Source organism: Protomyctophum parallelum (genome assembly GCF_964188405.1).
Source record: "Protomyctophum parallelum genome assembly, chromosome: 19".
Lineage (NCBI taxonomy): Eukaryota > Metazoa > Chordata > Actinopteri > Myctophiformes > Myctophidae > Protomyctophum > Protomyctophum parallelum.
Genome location: NC_139717.1, coordinates 43,597,379 through 43,621,609, shown reverse-complemented (window position 1 = coordinate 43,621,609; position 24,231 = coordinate 43,597,379). Strand labels below are relative to the sequence as shown.

Sequence of the window (24,231 nt, the reverse complement as noted above, 5' to 3'; positions counted from 1 at the left end):
ATTTTCTGTGGTCTGAAGTTTTCTTTGGGGTTTTTTTGGCCTTTTGAGCTACAATGAAAACAGGCAACACAGTGAAACAGTGACATTTGCTGGCAAATCCCATTGACATATATGGGATTTGCAGTAAGTGATGTCACTTACTGCCGGCAAATCAGAGCACCTGTTTGAGCCAGAAAACCCCAGATCACAGAAAATCTACTGAATGTTAAAAGTTCATGTTTTTTGGGTGCAATTGAGATTAGAAAACCTAAAAAAAACAAGAACAATTCCAAAACCTTTTTTTTAATGTCACAATCCCTTTAAAGTACATGGCTATTTATCCATTTAATGGGAACGTTACAGCCTCTACTACAGTGTGTAATAATAATCCATGTAGAAATGATACGTATAGCTTGCTGAGTTAGTTCAGGCAGGTATACTCGAGCGGCTCCATGGTCTGCTCAAGGGTGCATACAGTACATATACTCAAGGGGTTAATATGCTGCATTACCATGTGGGTGTATTCAGTGTTTGCAAGACCCACATGTCATTCGCTGATGTGGCAGTCAGCTGACCAATTGGGCAGGGTATTTAAGCTCCCGTAGACCATAGACATATAAACGCAGACGCCCTTTCCGGCTCTGGAGCGTATGTGCTCAAGGGAGGTGCAAAACATTCCCGAGATTCCTTGCGAAGCCCCGCGGAAGCATGAGCGTATGCGTCACAGATCGCTTGTTCCCGGAAAAGATACGCTGTGATTGGCCAGTAATCACTTGAGTGGCAGCGTGACGTAACGTGCCTTTCACACTTCCGGCGTACTTCCTCTCCCAGTGTAAATTCTTCCGCCCCGCCTTCAACACACATCGCTCCAAGAACGGCAGCGGCGAATGAGGCATCTATTTATTAATTCAGTATTTTAGCTGTGACGTGAGCGCCCCCTCCTGAGATACTTCCGGGTCCTACTTTTGTGTCGCTTTTGTGTCCCCATGGAGTTATACTGTGACGCTCCGTCGGACTAAATCTGAGACGAAAACAACCACGAAAGTCTCATTTTACCGCTTTCCTCGCAACAACAAAGCTGCGCTGCTCTCCAAAATCTGGCTGTGACAGGCCGTCTGCCCCACATGGAATACTATCGCCATTTTATTTGATTGTGTCAACTAAATCCTCATTAATGCAAACTAGATTCAACATACTCAAGCCTGCACACATTGTAAATATCCCCCGAAATATTTTACCGAGCAAATGTTGCCACCTTCAATAATAATGATAAATATAGCTGCAAGCAGCGATAAGGCGGGACCAAGGAGATAGAGAGAGAGAGAGAGAGAGACAGAGAGAGAGAGGACAGAGAGTGTGGAGAGAGTGAGAGGACAGAAAGTGTGGAGACAGGGAGAGGACAGAGAGTGTGGAGACAGAGAGAGGACAGAGAGTGTGGAGACAGAGAGAGGACAGAGAGATGACAGAGAGTGTGGAGACAGTGAGAGGACAGAAAGTGTGGAGACAGGGAGAGGACAGAGAGTGTGGAGACAGAGAGAGGACAGAGAGATGACAGAGAGTGTGGAGACAGAGAGAGGACAGAGAGTGTTGAGACAGAGAGAGGAGAGATAGTGTGGAGAGAGAGAGAGGACAGAGTGTGGAGAGAGAGAGAGGACAGAGTGTGGAGACATTGAGAGGACAGAGAGTGTTGAGACAGAGAGAGGACAGAGAGTGTGGAGAGAGAGAGAGGACAGAGAGTGTGGAGACATTGAGAGGACAAAGAGTGTGGAGAGAGAGAGAGAGAGACAGAGAGAGCGAGAGAGGGGGGGGTGGAGAGAGACAGAGAGAGAGAGAAAGAGAGAGAGAGAGAGAGGGGGGTGGAGAGAGAGAGAGACAGAGAGACAGAGAGAGACACAGAGAGAGAGAGAGAGAGAGAGAGAACAATATGCACAAATAAGAATCACGGGCTAAGTTGTCGCTACCCGGATTTGAACCAGTGACCCTGCGGTAAAGAGGTAAGAACTCTACCAACTGAGCTAAGCAGACACTGTCAGTTGACTCATTCTATATAGTAGCATCATGCAATATTCATATAGGTATTAGGTGCATGAGAAGTTTCACAAAACAGCAACATTTATTGGCTCTTAAAAACTTCATTTTTTCACTTAACAAAAATGTACCACAATTATTGTCTATTTGATTATTTGAGAGAGAGAGAGAGAGAGAGAGAGGGGGGGGGGGTGGAGAGAAAGACATCCAGCTGTTGTCATTACCAGGATTTGAACACACAACCTTGTGGTCCAAAGGCAAGTGCTCTACTGACTGAGCCAAGCAGACACTGTCAGTTGACTCATTCTAAACAGTAACATCATGCAATATTCATATAGGTATTAGGTGCATGAGAAGTTTCACAAAACAGCAATTTTCATTGGCTCATAAAAACTTCATTTTTTCACTTAAAAGAAATGTGTTACGATTATTTGTCCGTATAAGTCCAAAGTTCAAGTGTGGACGTTTTTGTGCATTTTGATCAAAGATCCTGGGAGAAGATACATTTTAAATCGTTTTCATATAATTCAAAATGGCGTGTAATCTAAAGGTCAGAGGTCAAAAGTCAGAATATGGAAGATGTTCGGCATTAGGAGACGTATATGTGTATCAAAGTTAAATTGCAGACGGTCAAACAGTTCATGAGCTATGTACGTTCAAAGTTTGTATCTTCAATTGAATGTTATAGCGCCACCCTTTGGCCAATGGTCATGGGCTTCGCATAGTCATCGTTTGGCATGGTCCACGGTTCAGCCAGAGCTGCTATTTCTGTTTCTTTTGAGGTGTAAAAGAAATACCTAATATAGCTGCAAGCAGCGATAAGGCGGGACCAAGGAGATAGAGAGAGAGAGACAGAGAGAGAGAGAGGACAGAGAGTGTGGAGAGAGAGAGAGAGAGAGAGAGAGAGGGTGGAGACAAAGAGATAGGGTGGAGACAGAGAGAGAGTGGAGAGAGAGCGATAGAGACAGAGAGGACAGAGTGTGGAGACAGAGAGAGGACAGAGAGTGTGGAGACAGTGAGAGGACAGAGAGAGGACAGAGAGTGTGGAGACAGAGAGAGGACAGAGAGAGGACAGAGAGTGTGGAGACAGTGAGAGGACAGAGTGTGGAGACAGTGAGAGGACAGAGAGTGGAGACAGTGAGAGGACAGAGTGTGGAGACAGTGAGAGGACAGAGTGTGGAGACAGAGAGAGGACAGAGTGTGGAGACAGAGAGAAGACAGAGTGTGGAGACAGAGAGAGGACAGAGTGTGGAGACATTGAGAGGACAGAGAGTGTGGAGACAGAGAGAGGACAGAGTGTGGAGACAGAGAGAGGACAGAGTGTGGAGACAGAGAGAGGACAGAGAGTGTGGAGACAGTGAGAGGACAGAGTGTGGAGACAGAGAGAGGACAGAGAGTGTGGAGACAGAGAGAGGACAGAGTGTGGAGACAGTGAGAGGACAGAGTGTGGAGACAGTGAGAGGACAGAGTGTGGAGACAGAGAGAGGACAGAGTGTGGAGACAGAGAGAGGACAGAGTGTGGAGACAGTGAGAGGACAGAGTGTGGAGACAGTGAGAGGACAGAGTGTGGAGACAGAGAGAAGACAGAGTGTGGAGACAGAGAGAGGACAGAGTGTGGAGACATTGAGAGGACAGAGAGTGTGGAGACAGAGAGAGGACAGAGTGTGGAGACAGAGAGAGGACAGAGTGTGGAGACAGAGAGAGGACAGAGAGTGTGGAGACAGTGAGAGGACAGAGTGTGGAGACAGAGAGAGGACAGAGAGAGGACAGAGAGTGTGGAGACAGAGAGAGGACAGAGTGTGGAGACAGTGAGAGGACAGAGTGTGGAGACAGTGAGAGGACAGAGTGTGGAGACAGTGAGAGGACAGAGAGTGGACAGAGAGTGTGGAGACAGTGAGAGGACAGAGAGTGTGGAGACAGTGAGAGGACAGAGTGTGGAGACAGAGAGAGGACAGAGAGTGTGGAGACAGAGAGAGGACAGAGTGTGGAGACAGTGAGAGGACAGAGTGTGGAGACAGTGAGAGGACAGAGTGTGGAGACAGTGAGAGGACAGAGAGTGGAGACAGTGAGAGGACAGAGTGTGGAGACAGTGAGAGGACAGAGAGTGGAGACAGAGAGAGGACAGAGAGTGTGGAGACAGTGAGAGGACAGAGTGTGGAGACAGAGAGAGGACAGAGAGTGTGGAGACAGTGAGAGGACAGAGTGTGGAGACAGAGAGAGGACAGAGAGTGTGGAGACAGTGAGAGGACAGAGTGTGGAGACAGTGAGAGGACAGAGTGTGGAGACAGAGAGAGGACAGAGTGTGGAGACAGTGAGAGGACAGAGTGTGGAGACAGTGAGAGGACAGAGTGTGGAGACAGTGAGAGGACAGAGTGTGGAGACAGAGAGAGGACAGAGTGTGGAGACAGAGAGAGGACAGAGTGTGGAGACAGTGAGAGGACAGAGTGTGGAGACAGAGAGAGGACAGAGAGTGTGGAGACAGAGAGAGGACAGAGAGTGTGGAGACAGTGAGAGGACAGAGAGAGGACAGAGAGAGTGGAGACAGAGAGAGGACAGAATACACTTATTACACTATTACACTTATTACACTATTACACTACTATTACACTATTAGACTTATTACACTATTACACTACTATTACACTATTAGACTTATTACACTATTACACTACTATTACACTATTACACTACTATTACACTACTATTACACTAATTCACTAATATTACACTATTACACACTAAATACACTTATTACACTATTACACTACTATTACACTATTACACTATTAGACTTATTACACTATTACACTACTATTACACTATTACACTATTAGACTTATTACACTATTACACTACTATTACACTATTACTATTATTACACTATTACACTTATTACACTATTACACTACTATTACACTATTACACTATTAGACTTATTACACTATTACACTACTATTACACTATTACACTATTAGACTTATTACACTATTACACTACTATTACACTATTACTATTATTACACTTATTACACTATTACACTTATTACACTATTACACTACTATTACACTATTACACTTATTACACTATTACACTACTATTACACTATTACACTATTACACTTATTACACTATTACACTATTACACTATTACACTATTAGACTTATTACAATATTACACTATTACACTTATTACACTACTATTACACTTATTGCACTATTACACTATTAGACTTATTACACTATTACACTACTATTACACTATTACACTATTAGACTTTTAACAATATTACACTATTACACTTATGTTACACTATTACACTACTATTACACTAATAGTACACTATTACAAATTTAGACTCATTACACTACTATTACACTAATTACACTATTACACTTATTACACTATTACACTACTATTACACTTAGTACACTTATTACACTTATTACACTATTACACTATTAGACTTATTACACTATTACACTACTATTACACTAATTACACTTATTACACTATTACACTATTAGACTTATTACACTATTACACTACTATTACACTATTACACTATTAGACTTATTACACTATTACACTACTATTACACTATTACTATTATTACACTTATTACACTATTACACTTATTACACTATTACACTACTATTACACTATTACACTTATTACACTATTACACTACTATTACACTATTACACTATTACACTATTACACTTATTACACTATTACACTATTACACTATTACACTATTAGACTTATTACAATATTACACTATTACACTTATTACACTACTATTACACTTATTACACTACTATTACACTTATTGCACTATTACACTATTAGACTTATTACACTATTACACTACTATTACACTATTACACTTATTACACTATTACACTACTATTACACTATTACACTATTACACTATTACACTTATTACACTATTACACTATTACACTATTACACTATTAGACTTATTACAATATTACACTATTACACTTATTACACTACTATTACACTTATTGCACTATTACACTATTACACTTATTACACTATTACACTATTACACTAAATACACTTATTACACTATTAGACTTATTACTCTATTACAGTTACTAGTATCTCTATTAGAGAGAGAGATAGATATAGAGATAGATATAGAGATAGAGAGAGAGAGAGAGAGAGAGAGAGAGAGAGAGAGAGAGCAATATGCACAAATAAGAATGTCGCTAACCGGATTTGAACCAGTGACCTTGTGGTCCATAGGTGAGAGCTCTACCGACTGAGCTAAGCAGACTCTGTCAGTTGACTCATTCTATACAGTAACATGCAGTATAGGTATTAGCTCTGCCAACCGTATTTGGAAGACGTATTGGTTGCATGAGAGGTTTCACAAGACAGAATATTTTTTATTGGCTCATAAAAACTTCATTTTTTCACTTAAAAGAAATCTGTTACGATTTTTTGTTCGTATAAGTTCAAAGTTCAAGTGTAGACGTTTTTGTGCATTTTGATCAAAGATCCTGGGAGAAGATAGATTTTTAATGGTTTTCATATAATTCAAAATGGCGGGTAATCTAAAGGTCAGAGGTCAAAAGTCAGCATATGGAAGTTGTTCGGCATGAGGAGACACATATGTGTATCAAAGTGTCATTGCCAACGGTCAAACGGTTCATGAGATATGTACATTCAAAGTTTGCATTTTCAACTTAATTTTCAATTTCAGTGCTATAGCGCCACCATTTGGCCAATGGTCATGGGCTTCACATAGTCACCGTTTGGCATGGCCCTCTACCAGATTACCGAGTTTCACGAAAAGCGACTGCACGGTTCAGTCAGAACAGCTATTTTTGGCGGAAGGAGAAGAAGAAAAATAAACACAAAAACAAGAAGTGACCAAAGTCACTGCGTGTCTTCTTGGTCCCTTAAATATAGCTGCAAGCAGCGATAAGGCGGGACCAAGGAGATAGAGAGAGAGAGAGAGAGACAGAGAGAGAGAGAAAGACAGAGAGTGTGGAGAGAGAGAGAGAGAGAGAGAGAGAGAGAGAGAGAGAGAGAGAGAGAGGGTGGAGACAAAGAGAGAGGGTGGAGACAGAGAGAGGACAGAGAGTGTGGAGACAGAGAGAGGACAGAGAGAGGACAGAGAGTGTGGAGACAGAGAGAGGACAGAGTGTGTGGAGACAGAGAGAGGACAGAGAGTGTGGAGAGAGAGAGAGAGGACAGAGAGTGTGGAGACAGAGAGAGGACAGAGAGTGTGGAGAGAGAGAGAGGACAGAGAGTGTGGAGACAGAGAGAGGACAGAGAGTGTGGAGACAGAGAGAGGACAGAGAGAGGACAGAGAGTGTTGAGACAGAGAGAGGACAGAGAGTGTGGAGAGAGAGAGGACAGAGAGTGGACATAGAGTGTGGAGACAGTGAGAGGACAGAGAGAGGACAGAGAGTGTGGAGACAGTGAGAGGACAGAGAGAGGACAGATAGTGTGGAGACAGAGAGAGGACAGAGAGAGGACAGAGTGTTGAGACAGAGAGAGGACAGAGAGTGTGGAGACAGAGAGAGGACAGAGAGTGTGGAGAGAGATAGAGGACAGAGTGTGGAGAGAGAGAGAGGACAGAGAGTGTGGAGACATTGGTCCTGATTCTTCAAAAACGAAATGCGCCAGAGTGTAACGGTGACGGAAACAGATATCGTATTTATCCGTCCGATCAAGCTACGTTGAGATGACGTGTTATTCAGAGAGTGGTGTGTACCACAGGTGCGCTGGCGTATCGCAGGTGTATGTCATACTGAAAGCAGCGGGTGCAAAGTGATCGGAAAAGCAACCGACAACCTCATCTGCATTGATCCACGCCCAATTTCATACCATAAAAGGCTTCAAGCATGACTCAGCAGACAGCAGTTTGTCTGAGATCACAGCCGCGGTCACTGCTATATCCAAGCTTGCAACGTTGCGTGCTCCGCTGAAGCAATATAATTATAATTTATTTAATTAAGTTCGGGACCAAGGCGGGTGCTCACTCACACCTTTGCAGAGGTAAAACATATCCGATATTAAAAGTCGTCTTTTCAGAGAGAGCGAGAGAGAGAGAGAGACGAGAGAGGGAGGGGGGCTGCATGGGCCCTCGACACTGTTGCGCGATAAAGAACAGTAGCCCATACATTCATAAGTAAATATATTATAGGCCTGGGATCCTCTTGTCTGAAGAAATTATAATCCAGTGAGTTTATCCAGTGAGTTAAACTATTCTGTGTGTGGCATCCATGTGATCAATAGGTATCAATATACATTATTATAAATTCTGTCTGTCTGTCCGTCATGTTCACGAGTGGAGGTGAGCTGGTTTAAAACTGATATGACTGGCCGACTTTCAAACACGCTGCATTCATTAGGCTATAAATGTGGTCTTCTATTTTTTATATAGGGCTAATTAGCCCTATTCATTTTCCAATGTGAATCGGATCGGCAGCACGCTGCTGTCTGCCCCCCCCCCCCCACACACACACACACACACACACACACACACACCGAAACAACGTTAGATTCGTACAGTGCAAAATGCAGATAAGTGTAGGCCTATGTTCTTATTATAATTGTGAGTTTGTTTTTTAACATGCAGTCCGCGAGAGCCGATCTACAAGCTCACAACGCGTTGCACTGCGAGTAGCCTAGAGAAGGCTGCATGTCAAGTGAGCAGCGCAATCGCGCATGGCATGCTATAGAAATATCCTAATAAATAAAATAAAAGGTGTCGGGGCTTGCAGGGGCAGTTTCCTTATGGGACTCTATAGGCTAACTTGCCTATAATGCATGCATGCAAGTGCACTCGGCTTTTATATATATATATATATATATATATCGTTTTTTGTGCTGATTTTTTGTGCTGATCGACCAATATGTTGGGGGCACATGCCTACATATTTTATCTGAGATTTGGGGACTATTTATTGATTCAGCATGAAGACTAAAGCCTTCTGAATAAATCTATATGCAAGTGTATGCTTCCGCAAATTTCTCCGCCACCTAAAGAGGTGGCGGAGGATTTAGCGGAGTTTCCGACGAACCAAAGACAGCGTCAAGTTCACGGCCATTTCCATGAATTCCAAATTAATGTGGGAAATCCACGTAAATGCCTTTCCGCCAGCGTCACGGCAATATATCAGCGGAAACACGTTGAAGAATCAGGCCCATTGAGAGGACAAAGAGTGTGGAGAGAGAGAGAGACAGAGAGAGCGAGAGAGGGGGGGGGTGGAGAGAGACAGAGAGAGAGATAGAGAGAGAGAGAGGGGGGGTGGATTGACAGAGAGAGAGAGAGAGAGAGAGAGAGAGAGAGAGAGAGAGAGAGAGAGAGAGAGAGAGCAATATGCACATAAAATCACGGGCTAAGTTGTCGCTACCCGGATTTGAACCAGTGACCCTGCGGTCCAGAGGTGAGAACTCTACCAACTGAGCTAAGCAGACACAGTCAATTTGTTCATTCTAAACAGTAACATCATACAGTATTAGTATAGGTATTAGATGCAGAAGAAGTTTCACAAAACAGCAATTTTCATTGGCTCATAAAAACTTCATTTTTTCACTTAAAAGGAATCTGTTACGATTATTTGTCCGTATAAGTCCAAAGTTCAAGTGTAGACGTTCTTGTGCATTTTGATCAAAGATCCTGGGAGAAGATACATTTTTAATGGTTTTCATATAATTCAAAATGGCGGGTAATCTAAAGGTCAGAGGTCAAAAGTCAGAATATGGAAGTTTTTCGGCATTAGGAGATGCATATGTGTATCAAAGTTAAATTGCAGACGGTCAAACAGTTCATGAGCTATGTACGTTCAAAGTTTGTATTTTCAATTGAATGTTATAGCGCCACCCATTGGCCAATGGTAATGGGCTTCGCATAGTCATCGTTTGGCATGGTCCTCTACCAGAATCCCGCATTTCGTGAAAACCGACTGCACGGTTCAGCCAGAGCTGCTATTTCTGTTTCTGTTGAGGTGTAAAAGAAATACCTAATATAGCTGCAAGCAGCGATAAGGCGGGACCAAGGAGATAGAGAGAGAGAGAGGACAGAGAGTGTGGAGAGAGAGAGAGAGAGAGAGAGAGAGGGTGGAGACAAAGAGAGAGGGTGGAGACAAAGAGAGAGGGTGGAGACAGAGAGAGGACAGAGAGAGGACAGAGAGTGTGGAGACAGATAGAGGACAGAGAGAGGACAGAGAGTGTGGAGACAGAGAGAGGACAGAGAGAGGACAGAGAGTGTGGAGACAGAGAGAGGACAGAGAGTGTGGAGACAGAGAGAGGACAGAGAGTGTGGAGAGAGAGAGAGGACAGAGAGAGGACAGAGAGTGTTGAGACAGAGAGAGGACAGAGAGTGTGGAGAAAGAGAGAGGACAGAGAGTGTGGAGAGAGAGAGGACAGAGAGTGTGGAGAGAGATAGAGGACAGAGAGTGTGGAGACAGTGAGAGGACAGAGAGAGGACAGAGAGTGTGGAGACAGTGAGAGGACAGAGAGAGGACAGAGAGTGTGGAGACAGAGAGAGGACAGAGAGAGGACAGAGAGTGTTGAGACAGAGAGAGGACATAGAGTGTGGAGACAGAGAGAGGACAGAGAGTGTGGAGAGAGAGAGATGACAGAGTGTGGAGAGAGAGAGAGGACAGAGAGTGTGGAGACATTGAGAGGACAAAGAGTGTGGAGAGAGAGAGAGACAGAGAGAGCGAGAGAGGGGGGGGGTGGAGAGAGACAGAGAGAGAGATAGAGAGAGAGAAAGAGAGAGAGAGAGGGGGGGTGGATTGACAGAGAGACAGAGAGAAAGAGAGAGAGAGAGACAGAGAGAGAGAGAGAGAGAGAGAGCAATATGCACAAATAAAAATCACGGGCTAAGTTGTCGCTACCCGGATTTGAACCAGTGACCCTGCGGTCCAGAGGTGAGAACTCTACCAACTGAGCTAAGCAGACACAGTCAATTTGTTCATTCTAAACAGTAACATCATACAGTATTCATATAGGTATTAGATGCAGAAGAAGAACAGCAATTTTCATTGGCTCATAAAAACTTCATTTTTTCACTTAAAAGGAATCTGTTACGATTATTTGTCCGTATAAGTCCAAAGTTCAAGTGTAGACGTTTTTGTGCATTTTGATCAAAGGTCCTGGGAGAAGATACATTTTTAATGGTTTTCATATAATTCAAAATGGCGGGTAATCTAAAGGTCAGAGGTCAAAAGTCAGAATATGGAAGATGTTCGGCATTAGGAGACGTATATGTGTATCAAAGTTAAATTGCAGACGGTCAAACAGTTCATGAGCTATGTACGTTCAAAGTTTGTATCTTCAATTGAATGTTATAGCGCCACCCTTTGGCCAATGGTCATGGGCTTCGCATAGTCATCGTTTGGCATGGTCCTCTACCAGAATCCCGCGTTTCGTGAAAACCGACTGCACGGTTCAGCCAGAGCTGCTATTTCTGTTTCTTTTGAGGTGTAAAAGAAATACCTAATATAGCTGCAAGCAGCGATAAGGCGGGACCAAGGAGATAGAGAGAGAGAGACAGAGAGAGAGAGAGGACAGAGAGTGTGGAGAGAGAGAGAGAGAGAGAGAGAGAGGGTGGAGACAAAGAGATAGGGTGGAGACAGAGAGAGAGTGGAGAGAGAGCGATAGAGACAGAGAGGACAGAGTGTGGAGACAGAGAGAGGACAGAGAGTGTGGAGACAGTGAGAGGACAGAGAGAGGACAGAGAGTGTGGAGACAGAGAGAGGACAGAGAGTGTGGAGACAGTGAGAGGACAGAGTGTGGAGACAGTGAGAGGACAGAGAGTGGAGACAGTGAGAGGACAGAGTGTGGAGACAGTGAGAGGACAGAGTGTGGAGACAGAGAGAGGACAGAGTGTGGAGACAGAGAGAAGACAGAGTGTGGAGACAGAGAGAGGACAGAGTGTGGAGACATTGAGAGGACAGAGAGTGTGGAGACAGAGAGAGGACAGAGTGTGGAGACAGAGAGAGGACAGAGTGTGGAGACAGAGAGAGGACAGAGAGTGTGGAGACAGTGAGAGGACAGAGTGTGGAGACAGAGAGAGGACAGAGAGTGTGGAGACAGAGAGAGGACAGAGTGTGGAGACAGTGAGAGGACAGAGTGTGGAGACAGTGAGAGGACAGAGTGTGGAGACAGAGAGAGGACAGAGTGTGGAGACAGAGAGAGGACAGAGTGTGGAGACAGTGAGAGGACAGAGTGTGGAGACAGTGAGAGGACAGAGTGTGGAGACAGAGAGAAGACAGAGTGTGGAGACAGAGAGAGGACAGAGTGTGGAGACATTGAGAGGACAGAGAGTGTGGAGACAGAGAGAGGACAGAGTGTGGAGACAGAGAGAGGACAGAGTGTGGAGACAGAGAGAGGACAGAGAGTGTGGAGACAGTGAGAGGACAGAGTGTGGAGACAGAGAGAGGACAGAGAGAGGACAGAGAGTGTGGAGACAGAGAGAGGACAGAGTGTGGAGACAGTGAGAGGACAGAGTGTGGAGACAGTGAGAGGACAGAGTGTGGAGACAGTGAGAGGACAGAGAGTGGACAGAGAGTGTGGAGACAGTGAGAGGACAGAGAGTGTGGAGACAGTGAGAGGACAGAGTGTGGAGACAGAGAGAGGACAGAGAGTGTGGAGACAGAGAGAGGACAGAGTGTGGAGACAGTGAGAGGACAGAGTGTGGAGACAGTGAGAGGACAGAGTGTGGAGACAGTGAGAGGACAGAGAGTGGAGACAGTGAGAGGACAGAGTGTGGAGACAGTGAGAGGACAGAGAGTGGAGACAGAGAGAGGACAGAGAGTGTGGAGACAGTGAGAGGACAGAGTGTGGAGACAGAGAGAGGACAGAGAGTGTGGAGACAGTGAGAGGACAGAGTGTGGAGACAGAGAGAGGACAGAGAGTGTGGAGACAGTGAGAGGACAGAGTGTGGAGACAGTGAGAGGACAGAGTGTGGAGACAGAGAGAGGACAGAGTGTGGAGACAGTGAGAGGACAGAGTGTGGAGACAGTGAGAGGACAGAGTGTGGAGACAGTGAGAGGACAGAGTGTGGAGACAGAGAGAGGACAGAGTGTGGAGTCAGTGAGAGGACAGAGTGTGGAGACAGAGAGAGGACAGAGTGTGGAGACAGTGAGAGGACAGAGTGTGGAGACAGAGAGAGGACAGAGAGTGTGGAGACAGAGAGAGGACAGAGAGTGTGGAGACAGTGAGAGGACAGAGAGAGGACAGAGAGAGTGGAGACAGAGAGAGGACAGAATACACTTATTACACTATTACACTTATTACACTATTACACTACTATTACACTATTAGACTTATTACACTATTACACTACTATTACACTATTAGACTTATTACACTATTACACTACTATTACACTATTACACTACTATTACACTACTATTACACTAATTCACTAATATTACACTATTACACTATTACACTATTACACTAAATACACTTATTACACTATTACACTACTATTACACTATTACACTATTAGACTTATTACACTATTACACTACTATTACACTATTACACTATTAGACTTATTACACTATTACACTACTATTACACTATTACTATTATTACACTTATTACACTATTACACTTATTACACTATTACACTACTATTACAATATTACACTATTAGACTTATTACACTATTACACTACTATTACACTATTACACTATTAGACTTATTACACTATTACACTACTATTACACTATTACTATTATTACACTTATTACACTATTACACTTATTACACTATTACACTACTATTACACTATTACACTTATTACACTATTACACTACTATTACACTATTACACTATTACACTATTACACTTATTACACTATTACACTATTACACTATTACACTATTAGACTTATTACAATATTACACTATTACACTTATTACACTACTATTACACTTATTGCACTATTACACTATTAGACTTATTACACTATTACACTACTATTACACTATTACACTATTAGACTTTTAACAATATTACACTATTACACTTATGTTACACTATTACACTACTATTACACTAATAGTACACTATTACAAATTTAGACTCATTACACTATTACACTACTATTACACTAATTACACTATTACACTTATTACACTATTACACTACTATTACACTTAGTACACTTATTACACTTATTACACTATTACACTATTAGACTTATTACACTATTACACTACTATTACACTAATTACACTTATTACACTATTACACTATTAGACTTATTACACTATTACACTACTATTACACTATTACACTATTAGACTTATTACACTATTACACTACTATTACACTATTACTATTATTACACTTATTACACTATTACACTTATTACACTATTACACTACTATTACACTATTACACTTATTACACTATTACACTACTATTACACTATTACACTATTACACTATTACACTTATTACACTATTACACTATTACACTATTACACTATTAGACTTATTACAATATTACACTATTACACTTATTACACTACTATTACACTTATTACACTACTATTACACTTATTGCACTATTACACTATTAGACTTATTACACTATTACACTACTATTACACTATTACACTTATTACACTATTACACTACTATTACACTATTACACTATTACACTATTACACTTATTACACTATTACACTATTACACTATTACACTATTAGACTTATTACAATATTACACTATTACACTTATTACACTACTATTACACTTATTGCACTATTACACTAATACACTTATTACACTATTACACTATTACACTAAATACACTTATTACACTATTAGACTTATTACTCTATTACAGTTACTAGTATCTCTATTAGAGAGAGAGATAGATATAGAGATAGATATAGAGAGAGAGAGAGAGAGAGAGAGAGAGAGAGAGAGAGAGAGCAATATGCACAAATAAGAATGTCGCTAACCGGATTTGAACCAGTGACCTTGTGGTCCATAGGTGAGAGCTCTACCGACTGAGCTAAGCAGACTCTGTCAGTTGACTCATTCTATACAGTAACATGCAGTATAGGTATTAGCTCTGCCAACCGTATTTGGAAGACGTATTGGTTGCATGAGAGGTTTCACAAGACAGAATATTTTTTATTGGCTCATAAAAACTTCATTTTTTCACTTAAAAGAAATCTGTTACGATTTTTTGTTCGTATAAGTTCAAAGTTCAAGTGTAGACGTTTTTGTGCATTTTGATCAAAGATCCTGGGAGAAGATAGATTTTTAATGGTTTTCATATAATTCAAAATGGCGGGTAATCTAAAGGTCAGAGGTCAAAAGTCAGCATATGGAAGTTGTTCGGCATGAGGAGACACATATGTGTATCAAAGTGTCATTGCCAACGGTCAAACGGTTCATGAGATATGTACATTCAAAGTTTGCATTTTCAACTTAATTTTCAATTTCAGTGCTATAGCGCCACCATTTGGCCAATGGTCATGGGCTTCACATAGTCACCGTTTGGCATGGCCCTCTACCAGATTACCGAGTTTCACGAAAAGCGACTGCACGGTTCAGTCAGAACAGCTATTTTTGGCGGAAGGAGAAGAAGAAAAATAAACACAAAAACAAGAAGTGACCAAAGTCACTGCGTGTCTTCTTGGTCCCTTAAATATAGCTGCAAGCAGCGATAAGGCGGGACCAAGGAGATAGAGAGAGAGAGACAGAGAGAGAGAGAGGACAGAGAGTGTGGAGAGAGAGAGAGAGAGAGAGAGAGAGAGAGAGGGTGGAGACAAAGAGATAGGGTGGAGACAGAGAGAGAGTGGAGAGAGAGCGATAGAGACAGAGAGGACAGAGTGTGGAGACAGAGAGAGGACAGAGAGTGTGGAGACAGTGAGAGGACAGAGAGAGGACAGAGAGTGTGGAGACAGAGAGAGGACAGAGAGAGGACAGAGAGTGTGGAGACAGAGAGAGGACAGAGAGTGTGGAGACAGAGAGAGAGAGAGAGAGAGAGAGAGAGAGAGAGAGGGTGGAGACAAAGAGAGAGGGTGGAGACAGAGAGAGAGTGGAGAGAGAGCGAGAGAGACAGAGAGGACAGAGTGTGGAGACAGGGACAGAGAGACACAGGGACAGAGAGTGTGGAGACAGAGAGAGGACAGAGAGTGTGGAGACAGTGAGAGGAGAGTGTGGAGACAGTGAGAGGACAGAGAGTGTGGAGACAGAGAGGACAGAGAGAGGACAGAGAGTGTGGAGACAGAGAGAGGACAGAGAGAGGACAGAGAGTGTGGAGACAGAGAGAGGACAGATAGTGTGGAGACAGTGAGAGGAGAGTGTGGAGACAGAGAGAGGACAGAGAGTGTGGAGACAGAGAGAGGACAGAGAGTGTGGAGACAGAGAGAGGACAGAGAGTGTGGAGACAGTGAGAGGAGAGTGTGGAGACAGAGAGAGGACAGAGAGTGTGGAGACAGTGAGAGGAGAGTGTGGAGACAGAGAGAGGACAGAGAGTGTGGAGACAGAGAGAGGACAGAGAGTGTGGAGACAGAGAGAGGACAGAGTGTGGAGACAGAGAGGACAGAGAGAGGACAGAGTGTGGAGACAGAGAGTGTGGAGACAGAGAGAGGACAGAGAGTGTGGAGACAGAGAGAGGACAGAGTGTGGAGACAGAGAGGACAGAGAGAGGACAGAGTGTGGAGACAGAGAGGACAGAGAGAGGACAGAGAGAGGACAGAGTGTGGAGACAGAGAGAGGACAGAGAGTGTTGAGGCAGAGAGAGGACAGAGAGTGTGGAGACAGAGAGAGGACAGAGAGTGTGGAGACAGAGAGAAGACAGAGAGTGTTGAGACAGAGAGAGAGGACAGAGTGTGGAGACAGAGAGAAGACAGAGAGTGTTGAGACAGAGAGAGAGGGTGGAGACAGAGAGAGAGAGTGGAGACAGAGAGAGAGAGAGAGGGGGGTGGAGAGAGAGAGACAGAGAGAGGGGGGGTGGAGAGAGAGAGAGAGAGAGAGAGAGAGAGAGAGAGAGAGAGAGAAGACAGAATACACTTATTACACTATTACACCACTATTACACTTATTACACTATTACACTATTACACTTATTACACTATTACACTACTATTACACTATTACACTTATTACACTATTACACTACTATTACACTATTACACTTATTACACTATTACACTATTACACTTATTACACTATTACACTACTATTACACTATTACACTTATTACACTATTACACTACTATTACACTATTACACTTATTACACTATTACACTATTACACTTATTACACTATGACACTACTATTACACTATTAGACTTATTACAATATTACACTATTACACTTATATTACACTACTATTACACTATTACACTAAATACACTTATTACACTTATTACACTAAATACACTTATTACACTATTACAAATTTAGACTTAATACACAATTTCACTATTACACTATTGCACTACTATTACACTTATTACACTATTACACTATTAGACTTATTACTCTATTACAGTTACTAGTATCTCTATTAGAGAGAGAGAGAGATAGAGAGATAGAGATATAGAGATAGACAGAGAGAGAGAGAACAATATGCACAAATAATCACAGGCTGAGTTGTCACTACCTGGATTTGAACCAGTGACCCTGTGGTCCAAAGGTGAGAGCTCTACCGACTGAGCTAAGCAGACTCTGTCAGTTGACTCATTCTATACAGTAACATGCAGTATAGGTATTAGCTCTGCCAACCGTATTTGGAAGACGTATTGGTTGCATGAGAGGTTTCACAAGACAACATTTTATTATTGGGTCATAAAAACTTCATTTTTTCACTTAAAAGAAATCTGTTACGATTTTTTGTTCGTATAAGTCCAAAGTTCAAGTGTAGACGTTTTTGTGCATTTTGATCAAAGATTCTGGGAGGAGATACATTTTAAATGGTTTTCATATAATTCAAAATGGTGGGTAATCTAAAGGTCAGAGGTCAAAAGTCAGCATATGGAAGTTGTTCGGCATGAGGAGACAAATATGTGAATCAAAGTGTCATTGGCAACGGTATAACGGTTCATGAGATATGCACATTCAAAGTTTGCATTTTAACTTAATTTTCAATTTTCAGTGCTATAGCGCCACCATTTGGCCAATGGTCATGGGCTTCACATAGTCACCGTTTGGCATGGCCCTCTACCAGATTACCGAGTTTCACGAAAAGCGACTGCACGGTTCAGTCAGAACAGCTATTTTTGGCGGAAGGAGAAGAAGAAGAAAAAAAACTACAAAAACAAGAAGTGACCAAAGTCACTGCGTGTCTTCTTGGTCCCTTAATAATAGTCTTTATTGTCTCCACATCATATATTTTTGTTGTCATGGACACTTGTACAAAACATTAATCAGTCTACTCGAGTTGGAAGCATTAAGACCCATTTTAACCCTCTATGGCTTCCTTTCTGAAAAATAACGTCAATTTAAAAAGATTCACGCGTTTAGATATTCTATTTACAATGGGATGCGGACGGGAGCTGGTGCCACTTGGACCCGGACGTAACGTAGCACTACAAAATGACGTCGGACTTGAATACTGAATATCTATGCCCTAGACTGCATGCTCTTCCTGCCTTCCTTCTGCATGTGTTTCCTGGTTTTTATGTGATGTTTTTTCCCACCACCACCACCCCAGTACCACCGGTGGGCTCTGCTATTTATGTTCCCCATGGGGGGTTGTTATTGTATATCTATCTCGCTGCTCTTAATGTTTAATGGTGTTTAATTGTGCCGAGCGGAGAGAAAAATGTAGCAGTGCCGAACGCCAAGATAATTTTATATGCTCACTTTATTCTCATTCTATAATAAATATTGGTTAAATCTATTTGTGAGTTATCTGACTGAAGCAAGGTTTAATTGTCATATGGAGAACCGTTTTTTTCTCTGTCTTCTCGACAAGTTTAGCACGTTGTTTTTTTGCATGCTAGGAGCCTCAGATAAGGCCCTCAGCAGATTGCTGTGATAGTGAATGCCTTATCTAACGCTCCATGGATGATGGTTCCATCAACACAGATATGATCCACACAGAACTACACACAACACAACAGTGTTTGAATTCCCAAGCAATGGGTCAGGACCCATACAGTATGTGAGATTTTTATGGGGTCTCAACTTGCAAGTGAATCCCTGCTTCATCGTGGGTCCCTGCTTCATGCCTTCATCTCTCTCTCAGCTAGGAGGTCCTTGGTCTGAAAAAACGTCGGAGACACCTGGTTTAAGTGTTTGAGACTTGGCGCAGAATGACGTTTGCACATGGTTCAATGTGTTTTCTGGACGACAAGAATTTAATTGTATTATAAATGCACCTCCAATGTGTTCGCATCTGCTGTCCATACAGCATGAAATTTCAAATACCTGGCGCTGTGCGTCAGACAACTCTGTGAAATATTGCATCAAAGGACTCCATTCAACATGCTGATGCTGAACAGGATAGAGCTGCCTGGCGAGGCTCGCTTCACTTGATAAGTCTGAGGAATGCTTCCCACCATATGAACTATTTTTCTAAAGGGAGAAATCCACCATCTAAAATAAATAAATCAACAATAATTGTTATAACAAATAACAAAAAGAAGAATAAGAATAAGAATAAGAAGTGAAGTGTATAGTCTGGAAATGTCACATAATGCGAACATTCTGCAAAAAAAAAAAGTTGACAAATTGGCATGCATTTGGCGAAAACAGCCAATCTACAAGCTTTTTTGTTATTTGCCGTACAACAAGGTACAGTACTATACTGTATAATGATGTTTAGCATTACATTTACAGTACATTGGCTTTAGCTGTGTAGCTGCCATAATACACTGCACCTCCATGTACCTTTTGCAGCCATGCTAAAAAAACAACTTTCTCTTTTGGGAGAAAAGGCAGTACAAAAGGACAAATGGAACTAAATCCATTTGTACGCTCTCAGAGTTAAATTAACAGTGGGACTGGGGTCCCAGAAATAAAGAATGGTATCAAATGGGGGTTCATGACCATATACTGTATACAATGTATATCAAGCGGAGGTCCTTGAAATGATATCACAGCTTTGACACTGCACTCCTCCCCCCCCCCCCCCCCCCCCCCCCCCCCCCCACCCCTATGGAGTGCCACCGCTGTATCATAACACATTCCTGTATGTCGGAGTCAGTCTGGACGGGAAATGTACCACAGCTGATATCACAGCAGCCCTAAACACACAAAGGGAATGACATCATTTATAAGACAGTGGTTCTCAAAATAAATTTAATTTCAAGGACTCCCAGTTTAGGACCACGTATACGGACCCCCAAAACTCTGAGAATGTATAGGCTACAAATGGAATGCTTACGGGTTTTCTACACTATCAAAGTTAGAGACTCGCAAGGATCCATTTGGTCAATCATTTAGCTAGGGGACCCTGTGGAACACTCTCAAGAACTGGGGGTCCCCCCGGACCCCACTTTGTTTGATAACCACTGACTGTTCTAAGAAACAAGCAATCCAGAACGATCTGAGGCTCTGTGCTTTGTCTAATAATAAGTGAACACGCTTACACATGTGATCCCTATAACTTAACTGTCCCATAATTAATTGAATACGTAGGACCACAATGGAAACAAGCCTCCTGGCTTTTTGCGTTATCGTTTTAGCGTCAATGTAGCCACACAGGAGTAAACAACTCTTTACCAACACTTTCAACAGGGAGCAGGAACATTTTAACCACAGTTAACCTGTCACCCCGATGTCCCTAATTTGCAAATGTTTTCCAAAAGTTTCCAAAAGTAAACGATACAGCAGCTCTCAACTTGTTGCGTTATAACGCATTAGGAGCAGCTTGTAGATCAGCTATTTTCACCACATGACACAGCTGCACACAGAAGTATAAAATAGGGCTTAGATGGTTGTTAAGGCATTACAGTATTAGAGTTATGTTCCTTTCATGAATCACAACACTGGAGTGACTCACCCAGAGAATTCAAACAACAAATGGGCATTCCTCATTGGTGCAGAATGTTATGGTTAACTGTGACTTAAGATAGAAATGACATCCGCATCTCCAGGCCTGCTGTGTTTGCTCTGATGGGCTCAGCTAGGATTAAGTCTCACCAGTGTTCATTTCGTCAACTAAAACTATGACGAAGAATGTTCGTCCACTACAAGACTTTCACTATCAACCCTTTTCACATCAAGGTCGATTATTTATTCAGCATTTGAGCTACAGACCACCATTTGATGACATTTGGCCTCTCAGACCCAAAACGAAAAAAACATTTTGTTATCGTTGGATAAGATTTTATCCACAGTTCCATGCTGTATTGCAGATGTTTAACAGGAATTTAACTCTTGAGAGTGTAAAAAAAGAAAAAGAAGAAGAATTACGCTCTCAAGATGTAAAGATCTACAAGGGTTCATTTGGTTAGCAACTGTCCATAATTTAGCTGGAGACTGATTGATTGATTGATTGAAATATTTATTAACAGTTTGTAGAATTTACAGTACATTTTAAGCACAAACTCAATACAAAGACTGTCAACTGTGAGTGGACGACCCAATTAAGCATTACACTTGTTTACAACAGGGTCCACATTGTTCAATTCATCAAAACATTTAAAGACATACAACCATTTAGAGACATACAAATAGACATTTCTATGTAGCTAAAGAACAGAACAGGAATTCATCATATGGGAAGCAAAAAAGGGAAAATATACAAGCACTGGAAAATATACAATATAGCCTACAGTGAGGGAAATGGGGTGGGGGGGGTGGGGGGGATTCAGATTTTACAGAGGCCAGTTTCGAATTGCAGCCATCCGTAGGTGCCCTTTGAGAGCGGTTTTGAAGGAGTCAAGGGATTCACATGTCTTAATGACTGTTGGTAGGGCGTTCCACATTTTGGTGGCATAGGAGCGAAAAGAATTTAGTCCCTTGTTTGTGCCGAATCTGGGTTGTACATGGTTTGTTGCACTCCCTCTGGTGTTGTGGGTGTGGACTTCGTTTACATTAAGGAAGTATTTAGACAGGTACATGGGTATCTTGGTGGTGTATCGAATCTTGTGGACCAGACCCATTGCAAGATGCTGTACTCTGTCGACGACCCTAAGCCATCCCAGCCTGTCAAAGTGGGCAGGGGTGAGAGGTGGGTTCGGGGGGTGAGGCCAAGTAGGAGCCTGACCAGTTTGTTTTGGGAGGTCTGGAGCCTTGTTTTAAGGGCCTTTGAGGTGCTGTGGTACCAAGAGGTGGATGCATAGTCAAAGAAACCTTGTACAAGGGCTCCTGTTAAGGTCTTCAAGGTGTTTTTGCTGACCAGTGAGGAGATCCTGTAAAGGAATCTTGTTCTTTGATTGACTTTTTTGATTACGTTGGTGGCCATTTTATCACCGGAAAGATTAGCCTCCAGGATGGAACCTAGGTAGGTAATTTGATCTTTTCGTGTGATAATATTGTCACCCACTCTAACCAAGAAGCCATCTGCCTTGCTGAGTTTACTATTTGATCCGAAGAGGATGGATTCACCACCTGGAACCACCTCAAGGACCACTGGTGGTCCCCGGACCACTATTTGAAAACCACTGGCCTACAGTGTGTAATGTGTATGTCATGATGACAGGACAGACACTATGAATATAGGTCTGTATAGGCAGGGGGACAGACACTATGAATAGGTCTGTAGGCAGGGGGACAGACACTATGAATAGGTCTGTAGGCAGGGGGACAGACACTATGAATAGGTCTGTAGGCAGGGGGACAGACACTATGAATAGGTCTGTAGGCAGGAGGACAGACACTATGAATAGGTCTCAAGGTTAGCTTTATTGTCCCTTGCGGGACATTGGTTTGCCTGTTTGTCTGTAGGCAGGGGGACAGACACTATGAATATAGGTCTGTAGGCAGGGGGACAGACACTATGAATAGGTCTGTAGGCAGGGGGACATACAAATATAGGTCTGTAGGCAGGGGGACAGACACTATGAATATAGGTCTGTATAGGCAGGGGGACATACACTATGAATATAGGTCTGTACGTATAGGCAGGGGGACAGACACTATGAATATAGGTCTGTACGTATAGGCAGGGGGACAGACACTATGAATAGGTCTGTAGGCAGGGGGACAGACACTATGAATATAGGTCTGTAGGCAGGGGGACAGACACTATGAATATAGGTCTGTATAGGCAGGGGGACAGACACTATGAATAGGTCTGTAGGCAGGGGGACAGACACTATGAATATAGGTCTGTAGGCAGGGGGACAGACACTATGAATATAGGTCTGTATAGGCAGGGGGACAGACACTATGATAGGTCTGTAGGCAGGGGGACAGACACTATGAATATAGGTCTGTAGCCAGGGGGACAGACACTATGAATATAGGTCTGTATAGGCAGGGGGACAGACACTATGAATAGGTCTGTAGGCAGGGGGACAGACACTATGAATATAGGTCTGTAGCCAGGGGGACAGACACTATGAATATAGGTCTCTATAGGCAGGGGGACAGACACTATGAATATAGGTCTGTATAGGCAGGGGGACAGACACTATGAATATAGGTCTGTATAGGCAGGGGGACAGACACTATAAATATAGGTCTGTAGGCAGGGGGACAGACACTATAAATATAGGTCTGTAGCCAGGGGGACAGACACTATAAATATAGGTCTGTAGGCAGGGGGACAGACAGACGTTCAGGAGAAACACCAGCTGCTAGAAGTTATATTACTGTATACACTGTAGCTAACAACAGCCGAGTATATCAGTCATCTTTACATATCACATTGCATATTTACATTCAGCGAAAACTATGTGTTAGTAAATATTGCCGGGGCAGATCAGATCAAATAGGTGGATGAACGCTTATAGCTGAATGGTTATGGTGCACATTATAGTCTGTTGAGACAGACTATTATGTGGCTTGCACAATTTTGAAATGCTTCCGTCAAACGGTCTTGTGTAATGCAAGCGCTGAAATTTGCGCGACCCACATGTTGCAAGCTATTAATGAAGCATTTTTTTACTGTAATTATTGCATTTAAGCTATGATTTAGAATTGTGAACAGCATGCACAGTGTGCACGCACGCACGCACGCGCACATACACACACACACACACACACACACACACACACACACACACACACACACACACACACACACACACACACACACACAGCACTACTATACCGTATTTCAGTGGCAGAAATCC

The 24,231-nt window shown here is 42.6% G+C and overlaps 1 protein-coding gene across 6 annotated transcripts in view; it reads left to right on the top strand.

The window, feature by feature from the left end:
• The window catches only part of filip1b (filamin A interacting protein 1b), a 68,762-nt gene that overhangs the window by 26,369 nt on the left and 18,162 nt on the right, over positions 1-24,231 (top strand). The window lies entirely within an intron of this gene.